This window comes from Bombina bombina, chromosome 3 (assembly GCF_027579735.1).
Source record: "Bombina bombina isolate aBomBom1 chromosome 3, aBomBom1.pri, whole genome shotgun sequence".
NCBI lineage: Eukaryota > Metazoa > Chordata > Amphibia > Anura > Bombinatoridae > Bombina > Bombina bombina.
The window spans coordinates 607,158,941-607,171,622 of NC_069501.1; the positions used below are offsets into that span (position 1 = coordinate 607,158,941).

The following is a 12,682-nucleotide window of genomic DNA, read 5'->3' on the forward strand; positions in this document are numbered from 1 at the left end:
GCATTTGACCCCTTTCTAATTAAGTAGATGAAAACCTGTAAAAGCATGTTAATGCAATATTCATATTTAATAAATTATTAAATTGTATTTACTGTAAATATTTCACATTCAAATGTTCTGCAAATAGCTGAATACGTTCTTTGTATTTTTAAATAGATATTCCTATATATATATATATATATATATATATATATATATATATATATATATATATATATATATATACTGTGTGTATGTATATATACTGTATATATATATATATGTGTGTGTATATATATATAAGTATAGATATATATTGAACCAAAATATCATCAGATATATGTAGAAATATGTATATATGAATAAATAGAATATGTTCTGCTATGCCAAGAACATTGGAATGTGAAATATTCATATTTTGATGTCAGATTAGCACACTTGAGAATATGCGGGTTTGCGCATGAGTAGGGTGTTAGCTTTTCCCCACTTATTTTGCTCCATTGACTTCTAGTAATAATACTTTATCACATGCAAAATATTCTACGATCGGCTTTTTGCACACATCGGGTTAGCACGCTAGTAAAAAACAGTTTACTTTCAACTTGTAGTACAAGTACAGCTTGACGAGCCCAAAAAGCTTACTTCTACCGCAGTTAGCATGCGAGCGGAAGCGCTAAATAGCACTCCACTCATAATCTAGCCCTGAATTGGTACAAACAATTAAATTTGTTAACAAAGTTTATTCTTAAAGATATGTTAATATTGGCTAAATAACTGGTATGGTTATGGTTCTAGCCTGCTAATTTTTTACTTTATATTTTGTGTTCGGTTAATAAAGGGCTCTATCCTGCTCAGATGCTAAAATGCCAGTATCAATAAACAAACAAGCCCTATTGGGACAACTATCATCAGCCATAAGGAGATCCAATTATTTACTGGCAGCATTTTACATGTAATTAATCACAATAATTTATGATTGATTATAATGTCCAGCCAATAAGAAGCTTCTGACCACATGCAAGACATTTAATTGTACCTATCATGTAGATACCAGTGTTGCTGTGTAGTAATCCTAATTGTGACCTCCCCACCAAATGAAACCCCCAAAGATAGTGGAATTGTTTCTTAACATAACTGGCCCTAATTAGCTCAGCCCCACTATCCTGGGCTGGCCCAACCTTACTATGTGACCTGGAGCACTCTAAAGACAACTATGGTGCATTTTACTCCAGTGATTTCTTAACACTTAAACTCTCCCTTGAAACACCATAAAAACAGAAACTTATAAGACCTAAATAAGACCAAATATCCTTACTTTATCTATCATTCCCATAATGACTATCTTTAACTTCTTCCAGCAAGTAGCATCAGCATCCCTTGCAGTCTTTGTTTAATGGATTCAAAAACTATGATTGCAGTGATATAGTTTCTTGTAAAAACTAAGCCCGTCCAGTCTTGTGTTGGGGGCAGGTTAATTTTCATGCAGTGGGCAGTTTGGGGATTATATAATCCCAGTGGCGTAACTAGAGGGGTGCGGGCCACACCCGGGTGACACCCTCCAGGGGGTGACACCACCAGGAATTATTTTTTTGATTTTTTTTTTTTAAAAATTTATTGAAATTCAAAGAAATACAATGAAGAGATGCATAGATTTTTTTTATTAGAGGGGCCAGCATTTGTGAACATTAGTGGGACTGGGGAAGTTGTAGACACACTTAATTTTTTTGCCCCTTGAGCCAGTGTTGCAATTTCCACAAATAGTTTTCCCAGCTGCTTTTGCTTGTTTGTACTTTGCTCCTCCCCTGCCCAATTTCACTATGAATGTTGGGGGCGTGCCGTGGGGCTTGCGAAGTTGCGCTGCTAGCCTAAACCTGCCTGCCTATCTGTGCTCACTGCTCAGTGATGTGTGGAGCAGTGGAGTCACTCACTGCTGTGCTGTCTCTATAAACGGGAACCGGGAAATCATGAGGGGGATACCTGGCACCTGACCGCATGACTGTCTGACACTGTCTCTAAAGTGAAGGAGCCACGTATGATGCCCACCAGACCGGTACGGTTACGGTACACTAAGTGCACACTGAAGAGGTAGGAGGGGAGGGCAGGCGGGGGTCTGGGGGTGGGCAGAGTGCAGAGGTGATTGGCCATAAGAAGTGGTAGGCACGCGACCCGGGGCTGTGCACTGACAGACTTGGAACAGAGTCAGAGAGCAGAATTTTTTTAGTTTGCGCGCCTAAACCTTTTCTTTAGTGATTTATTTTTAGAGTGCACTGTTTATCTTTCATTTGATGCTCTGCTGAGCCAGGGAGCAGCTCTAGGCAAGATCTTTATAATTAATGCAGTGCAGTTTACATATTTTGTATGTGTGTGTGTCTGAGTTTTTGTGTGTGTGATGAGTGTTTTTGTGTGTGTGTGCCTGAGTGTTTTTGTGTGTGTGTGCCTGAGTGTTTTTGTGTGTGTCAGAGTGTGTTGGTGTGTGTCAGAGTGTACAAAGAGAAGGTTAACAATGGCACTACTACTGTCGGGACCCCACTTGGTTCAAGTATTAATATGGTGAAAATTGAATGTATTGTTGTTTCAATTTTGACACTCTATCGTTTGAATTAATTCAGTGGGTAGGTGCTTGTGCATAAATTAAACTATGCTCAAGAATAGTGGAACTAGAGTTGTTCCACTGAAAAGTATGCACGTTTAGCACTCCGATGCCTAGACTCAAGGCCTAGCTTACCGGATAATAATAAAATATAACTTTTATTGATATATTAAAATGTGAAACAAAAAACAAAAACCACACTCAAATAGTTAAAATCACAAGTGACAATTAGAACCTCAATGTGAATTTGTGTGATATTGGTTATGTAACTATAACCAATATAAATCAGTAATTTCTAATGCCTGAAACAAGTAGCTCAGATTCGGTGAGATTAAGGAGTACTATATAGTGTGTAGGCTTGTGGCAAGATAGGTTTGTTGGGCACAAAATAATATCTGTGTTGGTATGTGTATTCTACAATACTTGCAATGTGTTCTCGCACTCAAGCAGAATTGTACTACATAATATTATAGTTCATTACCAATATCTCTGATACTTATGAACAGTGTGAGCCTGAATGGGCCACTTATATATTGTTCCTCTATATATTCAAGACTCACATCTCAGTGTGGTCTATAATCACTCATAATGTGGCTGTATAGTACGTGCCGTTCTTACATACATCCCACTGATATTACTTGCAATTGCTATAATATGGGCAGCTAGCTCACAGTGGTTTTAAATAAAAATATTAATATTGGTTCTTGACAAGTGGCAATACTCAATATTGACAGCTATAAAGTTAAGTGATTTGAGTTGTCGTTCAATCACTGTTATAGATTCCCAATATCATTAATGTAATTGTATTATTATATAATGATCTTGCCCATGATCAAATACTGTATGACTACTTTATTATTAGTAGTACTGAAATAGTGATTAATAACGAATGTAGTAATGTATACAAGTATTTGATCCACAGTGTTATAATGACAGTATTGTCTGAGTGTCTCCAGAAGTATGACACTCTGGTGGGATGTAATTGCTCGACTATCAAATTGTAAGTCAGTAATATTGTATCTACTGTCGTTTGTCCACCAAGTTTACTCTACTGCCACTTCACATAACCTTCTTATAATTGTAACGTGTGATAACACTCATCTATCAGTTACTGTGACATATATAGATATATTTCAGCGATTAACATATATGTTTTTTACTAATATCCTATATCAATTGACATTTGATGTAATCATATAAGTATATTTGCCATTATTTGGTTAGAGGTATGAACAATATCGTTATGAGCTGACCGCTAAGTTTATTAGAGTTGCGAGTACAGATGTACTGATATTCTGTGTGCTTGTCAGTATTTGCACTATTGGCTCGTAGTAAAAGTTGTTATATCCAATATGTGCCGATACTAGGCCCACAATGTAACAAGTATCACTATATGAATAGTATTCCTTTCTTAGTATAGTGCTATCTACGGTAACACTATGGTTACTTTAGTAATTGTATTTAGGGCTATTCATTTATATAATGAAAAAAAATAAGCAGAGTATTCGGCCAATGTTATATACAGTGTCGTTTGTATGTGAACTTTGTTGCTTAGTAAAATTGTGCGTGCAGCCACATCAATATTATATATGCTTCAGGATATTAATGCTTGCAAATTAACGAAGAAAGTAATTGTCACATACTACATCCACATAACATCAAGCTCCACTGTGTGAGCTCTACAATTTCTATTTAGTAGTTGTGTATACAATGGCGTTACCGCTACTCAGTTGTTTGTGTTTAAGTTAACCATTAGTATTTTATAATGAGTCTAGCTATATATAGTAGCATTCAGATTGCTCAATTATTATTCTTTAAGTTAACCATTAATGTTCTATGCCGAATCCGGCTAACAAACTGAGTGAATACGCTCACGGCCACACTATAAATGATGGTTATCAATGTTAGGTATACGCAACCATGTTGCCACTATATTGCCGCTATATTGATACAGTCGTCTCCTTTTTATTTTTACCGAACATAGTTAGTAAGACTAGAAAAGGTTCTAATTTTAACACATGCTAATTAAAAGCGTCTTAAAACACAACTCTGACGCGTTTCACCCTTTCCGGGCTTTTTCAAAGGCAGCGAGCCACCCGGTGTGTGCATATTTATGTGTTTTCATATCCGGAAGTACAGCCTCTCCGATATTGATATTCGCTATTGCGGCTGTCACTCAACTTGGCTGCCTGTGGTTTAAAGGTGGTATATACCTGATATTCAATTTAGCATTCTTGAATCCCAATAAATAAGTGTTATATGATCATTTCAATAAGTCTTAATGGTCATGAGTCAATTTTTTAGTTATATTGCTTGCCTTTTCACATAACAATTATTATTTATAAAATATAGTCTTAATATCATGTTGACTATTGATTTCACTTACAATGGACATATTAAGCTGATAGTTAGTAGAACTACAACATTGTCATTTCTATTGTTATCATAATTATGAATATTTGTATGGGTTTGATGTATATTACCTCAGTGTCTGTGTGTAATCTTTATCTATTATACAATACCTGCTAGTGTCTCTAGTGCAGATAATTCTATATGAATTTTCTATTGTTCATATGTACATGAATTTATATCCAATCTTGTTCTATAGCTTAGAAAGGAGGAATGATCAGTGTAATGTTGTGTGACATGTGTGATACTGTTATATAAATACAAAAATGTGTGTGAAAATTATAAAAATATATATTGAGGTGATAAATACTGTTACAAACTGCTGTTTGTAACTGGCCCTTTAAATGAAAAATTGCCCTGCTTCCCTGGATTTTGGAGAAGCCTATTTGCCAGCCTCCTTCCACATGACTATGGCCCCTGGAAGATTGTGCCCCTGAGGACATATTGACTTTTGTTGGGTGTGTGTGGCCCTTTAAGAACCATCTGGGGACATATTGTGACTTTGATGAACAATGCCCCTTTAAGACTATGTCCCCAGACCTGTGAAATGACTTGTCCCTGGCTTTCTCCCACTTGGTTCAGTTTCATTGTGTGCCATTAAGAGTTCAATTTTGTTCAGCTTCAAGAAACCTATTCTAAATACAAGTCTGCTGGGATTAGCTCTAATTAGGTTTAGTGATCAACTTTCCCATTGTCTAATCAGACTAGTATTGATAAGGTGGACTGCATTGTTTTATTGTGTGTAATGTTATCTGCTGAAGTAAATGTTGTGGCCTGTCAAAGGGAGTGTCTCTCTATCTAATATCAAATGTGTGATGGGGGATTTTATGCCTCCCCCTGAGAGTGTCCTGTTTGCATGTAACCTGAATAAAAGCAGGCTGTGTGCTCCAGCACATCAGACCTATTTTTGACCCTCTAACTTGCAGCTTTGACTCATGTTTGTAGGGGACAGCTTCAGCTATAATCACTACAGGGATTGCTATGCTCTTCATACTCCCTTAGCTACAGGGATTGCTACAGAAGGAAGAGGTTCACCTACTGGAGCCTGGTCATAGGTCCAGGGCGCAGAGCAGATGGCGAGATACCAGCCCAGCAGCGGTGGTTCATAGAGTCTGCATTACTTATGGTGGCTACGCAGCAGTTATAGAGTCTACGGTGCTGCTGCTCCTTTGGTGAGCGCTAGGAGCATCCTTTTCTACGGTCCAACTTCCAGCCAGCCTGGAGGCAACCGTAACATTTGGCGGCAGCGGTGGGATTGGCGTCCTAGCGCAAGGAGCAGCACCACAACAGCACTGGTATCGTAGGAGAGTAATTGAGGGCAACGCTAGCCACTGCGCAGCGTCCCTACCTACAGCAGCATGGAGCTGAGAAGATACTGGTCAGAACCATGTGAAGAGCACCTCAACCGGATCCGTCGCTATGAGGGCGCGGATTTCGTTCCAGAGGTAAAGAGGCGGCTAGTCCGATATGGTCCAGACCCTGCGCAGGAGGTAGTCAGTCGCATCATCCGGGAATTGGATACGGAGAACAAAGCGGCACGAGCCTTTGAGCGCCAACTGTGGAGTTTGAGGGTATGGACACCTGGTCTCTCTCCCCAGCCGCAGCATGTTCCACAGGGAGAGGAGAGCAGCGACCTCCCTCCCCAGCGGCAGTATACTGTGCAGAGGGAAGAGACAACCGGTCTCCTTCCCCAACCCCAACCAGAGATACCAGAGGCAGCAGGCCTCATAGACTGGTCCTGGGAGGACCCCCAGCAGGCAGGTGGAGATGGGACCGCAGTCTCTCTACCGGCCCTACAGGGATGCTGGGCAGGCGGCCCAGATCCCCAGCGACAGACCCAGCTACAGGGAGGGGAGAGCATCGACCTCCCTCCCCAGCCGGAGTGTGCCTTCCAGGGAGAGGAGACAACCGGTCTCTCTCCCCAGCCGCAGCATGTTCCACAGGAAGAGGAGAGCATCGACCTCCCTTCCCAACGGCCGCCGGAGTATCAGGAGGAGGAGGTAAGCCAATCTCCCCCTCCCCAGCTAACTCCTAACTTGGGCCCAGGGTTAACAGTGGAGATGTTAACCCCCACTGACCCCCACGTTCCCTTTGCCACCGGGCAGGACTATGCCCCAATTCCCCCAGCAGAAGAGCTGGCATCAGGACAGAGCGCTGCTGGCCTCTGCCCTACAGACCCCCTTGTTACAGGACTGGCCTGCAAACCCCTCACCCCAGCAGAAGCGCTGGCACCAGGGCAGAGTGCCGCTGGCCTCTGCCCCCCAAGTACCATCAGCTATTTGCCCAGCTGCGCCAGGAAGGCCGAGGATGCTGCACTTTCATCCTGCAACCTGGAACTTACAGGCCAGTACTACGTATTGTGGGGTGGGTTGCGAGACTAACTTGGGCACTGACCGGCAGAAGGTCAGGTGCCTGGTTAGTCTCCCTCCAAAAGGGGAGATATGTTACAAACTGCTGTTTGTAACTGGCCCTTTAAATGAAAAATTGCCCTGCTTCCCTGGATTTTGGAGAAGCCTATTTGCCAGCCTCCTTCCACATGACTATGGCCCCTGGAAGATTGTGCCCCTGAGGACATATTGACTTTTGTTGGGTGTGTGTGGCCCTTTAAGAACCATCTGGGGACATATTGTGACTTTGATGAACAATGCCCCTTTAAGACTATGTCCCCAGACCTGTGAAATGACTTGTCCCTGGCTTTCTCCCACTTGGTTCAGTTTCATTGTGTGCCATTAAGAGTTCAATTTTGTTCAGCTTCAAGAAACCTATTCTAAATACAAGTCTGCTGGGATTAGCTCTAATTAGGTTTAGTGATCAACTTTCCCATTGTCTAATCAGACTAGTATTGATAAGGTGGACTGCATTGTTTTATTGTGTGTAATGTTATCTGCTGAAGTAAATGTTGTGGCCTGTCAAAGGGAGTGTCTCTCTATCTAATATCAAATGTGTGATGGGGGATTTTATGCCTCCCCCTGAGAGTGTCCTGTTTGCATGTAACCTGAATAAAAGCAGGCTGTGTGCTCCAGCACATCAGACCTATTTTTGACCCTCTAACTTGCAGCTTTGACTCATGCTTGTAGGGGACAGCTTCAGCTATAATCACTACAGGGATTGCTATGCTCTTCATACTCCCTTAGCTACAGGGATTGCTACAGAAGGAAGAGGTTCACCTACTGGAGCCTGGTCATAGGTCCAGGGCGCAGAGCAGACGGCGAGATACCAGCCCAGCAGCGGTGGTTCATAGAGTCTGCATTACTTATGGTGGCTACGCAGCAGTTATAGAGTCTACGGTGCTGCTGCTCCTTTGGTGAGCGCTAGGAGCATCCTTTTCTACGGTCCAACTTCCAGCCAGCCTGGAGGCAACCGTAACAAATACTATCAATGAAAATTGTATGAAAAAATTATTAATAAAGAATATATTTTTTATATAAAAAGAAGTGAATGGTGATAAATGCTACAAAATGGTGAGGATGATACATATTACTATAAATGTGGGGGGCTGAGGGGAAAGTGCCAATGTGGTGTTTGTGAGTGGATTGTGTAAATCAGAGTGTGCTAGATAAATAATGTCCTGTAAATAACCTCTGTCAAATAAGAGGTTAGTAGTGAATAAACCTGCAATATATGAATATAATCAATTCACCTTAAAATTAATTGTGACTAAGAATCAGGTATCTGATATAATGTATATATTGTATATTTGTGTGAATAAATGTGCTATTAGTGATATGTATTCTGGATACTAGTGATAATAATGCAATGTGTGGTGAAGATTGAATGAGTAATGGAAGGTGAGGGACGTGTAAATATATTTACTTGACATGTGATTTCTGTGGTCTTCACAATGATACTATTTTTATCAAAATTGTGTTTGATAATTTGTCACTTGTCACTGATATACTATAGATAAATATAATAGTTGTTTTGTTCATTCATGCCTTTGGGAAAGACAGTATTGAGTAGGTAGATCCATCTACTCTCAGCTTTTAAAAGTGCTGATTCTAGATCACCTCCTCTAATTCCTAGACTGACTTTTTCAATGCCCCAGCATCGTAATTCTCCCTTATTAGACTGATGGTACTTTAAGAGATGCATGGCTACACTGGTAGGAGTTTTGCCATTTTCTATATCTCTTACTGCATTTTTGATGTTACATAGGTGTTCCATTAGTCTAGTTCTTAGTTTTCGTGACGTCATCCCTATGTAGATAAGGTTACAGCTGCAACGTAGAGCATAAATCACTCCTTCAGTGTTGCAGCTGATATACCTTTTGATAGTATGTCTTACTTCAAACCTGTCCATCACTTCGGTAGTTGGTATCATATATTTACATGTGCTGCAATTTTCACATTGATATGAACCTGGTCTGAATGTTGATCTGTTTTTTTTGGTCTGCAGATGACTACTACTGATCAAGTCTTTGATATTTTTTGAACGTCTATAACCAATCGATGGTTTGTCACCTAATTCTGACTTTAGTATTGGATCGGTCATTAGAATGTTCCAGTATTTGTTAATGACTTTCAGTACCTCAGGAGTTTGATCACTGTAAGTAAGGATGAGTCTGGGGACTTGTGATCCTGTTTTGTTTTTTTTGTACAATAACTCTTTCCGATTGGTATGCAATGCTCTGTATTTTGCCTCTTTGATCTTTCTCTTACTATACCCTCGTTGGATTAGCCTGTCTGTTAATTCTTGTGCTCATATTCTGAATGTCTGTTCATCTGAGCAGTTTCTTCGAATTCTCAAGAATTCACCGACAGGTAAACTCTTAGTGGTTCCTGGTGCATGGGCACTTGTCTTGTGCAATAAGCTGTTTGTTGCAGTCTTTTTTCTGTAGAGATCTGTTTTAATATCACCCTCAGTATTTTTATATATTTTGACATCTAGAAAATTTATTTTCATTTGGCTTGCCTCATATGTGAGTTTTATATTTAAGTTGTTATTATTCAGGTGGTTTAAGAATTCCTTTAATTTTTCATAACTCCCCTCCCAGATGAAGAAGATGTCATCAATAAAATGCAGCCACATGGGGATCATATTTGTATATTCTGTGTTGGCATCAGTAAAGACATGTTCAGCCTCCCACCAGCCTAGAAATAAATTAGCATAGGTGGGGGCACATGCCGTACCCATGGCTGTCCCTTGGGTTTGTAAATAAAATTTTCCATCAAATATGAAAAAATTATAGTTCAATATAAAATTCAGTAATTTGATTATGAAATTGTTATGTTCTTGATCTTCCTTAGATTTCAGGTCGAGAAAGTATTTGAAAGCCGCTGCCCCAATTTTGTGGTCAATAGAGGTATAAAGCGATTCTACATCAGTGGTGACCAGCCAGGTTGACTCATTGAGGTTAATCTCTTCCCAATTTTTGGAGTAATTGCATAGTATCTTGTAAGATGGTAATTCATGAACATATTCTCTCAGACGATAGTCCACATATTGACTTGCTTTTTCACTCAAGCATCCAATTCCAGAGACTATAGGTCTCCCCGGTGGATTTTTCTGATCTTTATGGATCTTTGGGATCAGATAGAAAGTAGGTATTTTGGGATTCAATACAGTAAGAAATCTCTTTTCTTTTTCTGTGATAATGCCTTGGGAGGATGCTTGTTTTTTAACTAAGTTGTTATATATCTTCATATAGCCCATGGTATGATTATGTAATAGTTTCATGTAGCAACTTTGGTTTCTTAATTGTTTTTGGGCTTCCTTGAGATACATGTCTAGGGGCCAGATCACTATATTGCCCCCCTTATCTGCATTACGAATGATAATTTCATCTTTTTGTTTTAATTCTTTGAGGGCTTTACGTTCCTTGTAAGTTAAATTGGTATATACAGGGGTTATATGCATTTCCGTAATTTCATCGCATACCAGAGTATTAAATACATCAAGTTGTGGTAAATTTACATTTCTAGGTATATCAGCTGCAACACTGAAGGAGTCATTTATGCTCTACGTTGCAGCTGTAACCTTATCTACATAGGGATGACGTCACGAAAACTAAGAACTAGACTAATGGAACACCTATGTAACATCAAAAATGCAGTAAGAGATATAGAAAATGGCAAAACTCCTACCAGTGTAGCCATGCATTTCTTAAAGTACCATCAGTCTAATAAGGAAGAATTACGATGCTGGGGCATTGAAAAAGTCAGTCTAGGAATTAGAGGAGGTGATCTAGAATCAGCACTTTTAAAAGCTGAGAGTAGATGGATCTACCTACTCAATACTGTCTTTCCCAAAGGCATGAATGAACAAATCAACTATTATATTTTTCTATAGTATATCAGTGACAAGTGACAAATTATCAAACACAATTTTGATAAAAATAGTATCATTGTGATAACCACAGAAATCACATTTCAAGTAAATATATTTACACGTCCCTCACCTTCCATTACTCATTCAATCTTCACCACACATTGCATTATTATCACTAGTATCCAGAATACATATCACTAATAGCACATTTATTCACACAAATATACAATATATACATTATATCAGATACCTGATTCTTAGTCACAATTAATTTTAAGGTGAATTGATTATATTCATATATTGCAGGTTTATTCACTACTAACCTCTTATTTGACAGAGGTTATTTACAGGAGATTATTTATCTAGCACACTCTGATTTACACAATCCACTCACAAACACCACATTGGCACTTTCCCCACAGCCCCCCACATTTATAGTAATATGTATCATCCTCACCATTTTGTAGCATTTATCACCATTCACTTCTTTTTATATAAAAAATATATTCTTTATTAATAATTTTTTCATACAATTTTCATTGATAGTATTTATCACCTCAATATATATTTTTATAATTTTCACACACATTTTTGTATTTATATAACAGTATCACACATGTCACACAACATTACACTGATCATTCCTCCTTTCTAAGCTATAGAACAAGATTGGATATAAAGTCATGTACATATGAACAATAGAAAATTCATATAGAATTATCTGCACTATAAACATCAAATGTCTAACATTCGAGACACTAGCAGGTATTGTATAATAGATAAAGATTACACACAGACACTGAGGTAATATACATCAAACCCATAAAAATATTCATAATTATGATAACAATAGATATGACAATGTTGTAGTTCTACTAACTATCAGCTTAATATGTCCATAGTAAGTTAAATCAATAGTCAACATGATATTAAGACTATATTTTATAAATAATAATTGTTATGTGAAAAGGCAAGCATTATAACTAAAAAATTGACTCCTGACCATTAAGACTTATTCAAATGATCATATAACACTTGTTTATTGGGATTCAAGAATGCTAAATTGAATATCAGGTATATACCACCTTTAAACCACAGGCAGCCAAGTTGAGTGACAGCTGCAATAGTGAATGTCAATATCGGAGAGGCTGTACTTCCGGATATGAAAACACATAAATATGCACACACCGGGCGGCTTGCTGCCTTTGAAAAAGCCTGGAAAGGGTGAAACGCGTCAGTGTGGTGTTTTAAGACACTTTTAATTAGCATGTGTTAAAATTAGAACCTTTTCTAGCCTTACTAACTATGTTCGGTAAAAATAAAAAGGAGACGACTGTATCAATATAGTGGCAATATAGTGGCAACATGGTTGTGTATACCTAACATTGATACTATCATTTATAGTGTGGCCGTGAGCGTATTCACTCAGTTTGTTAG

General features: G+C 38.8%; 1 protein-coding gene across 4 annotated transcripts in view; it reads right to left on the minus strand.

The window, feature by feature from the left end:
* LOC128653748 (gap junction beta-5 protein-like) overlaps nt 1–12,682 on the minus strand; it is a 43,271-nt gene that overhangs the window by 23,705 nt on the left and 6,884 nt on the right. The gene's annotated exons all lie outside the window — the stretch shown is intronic.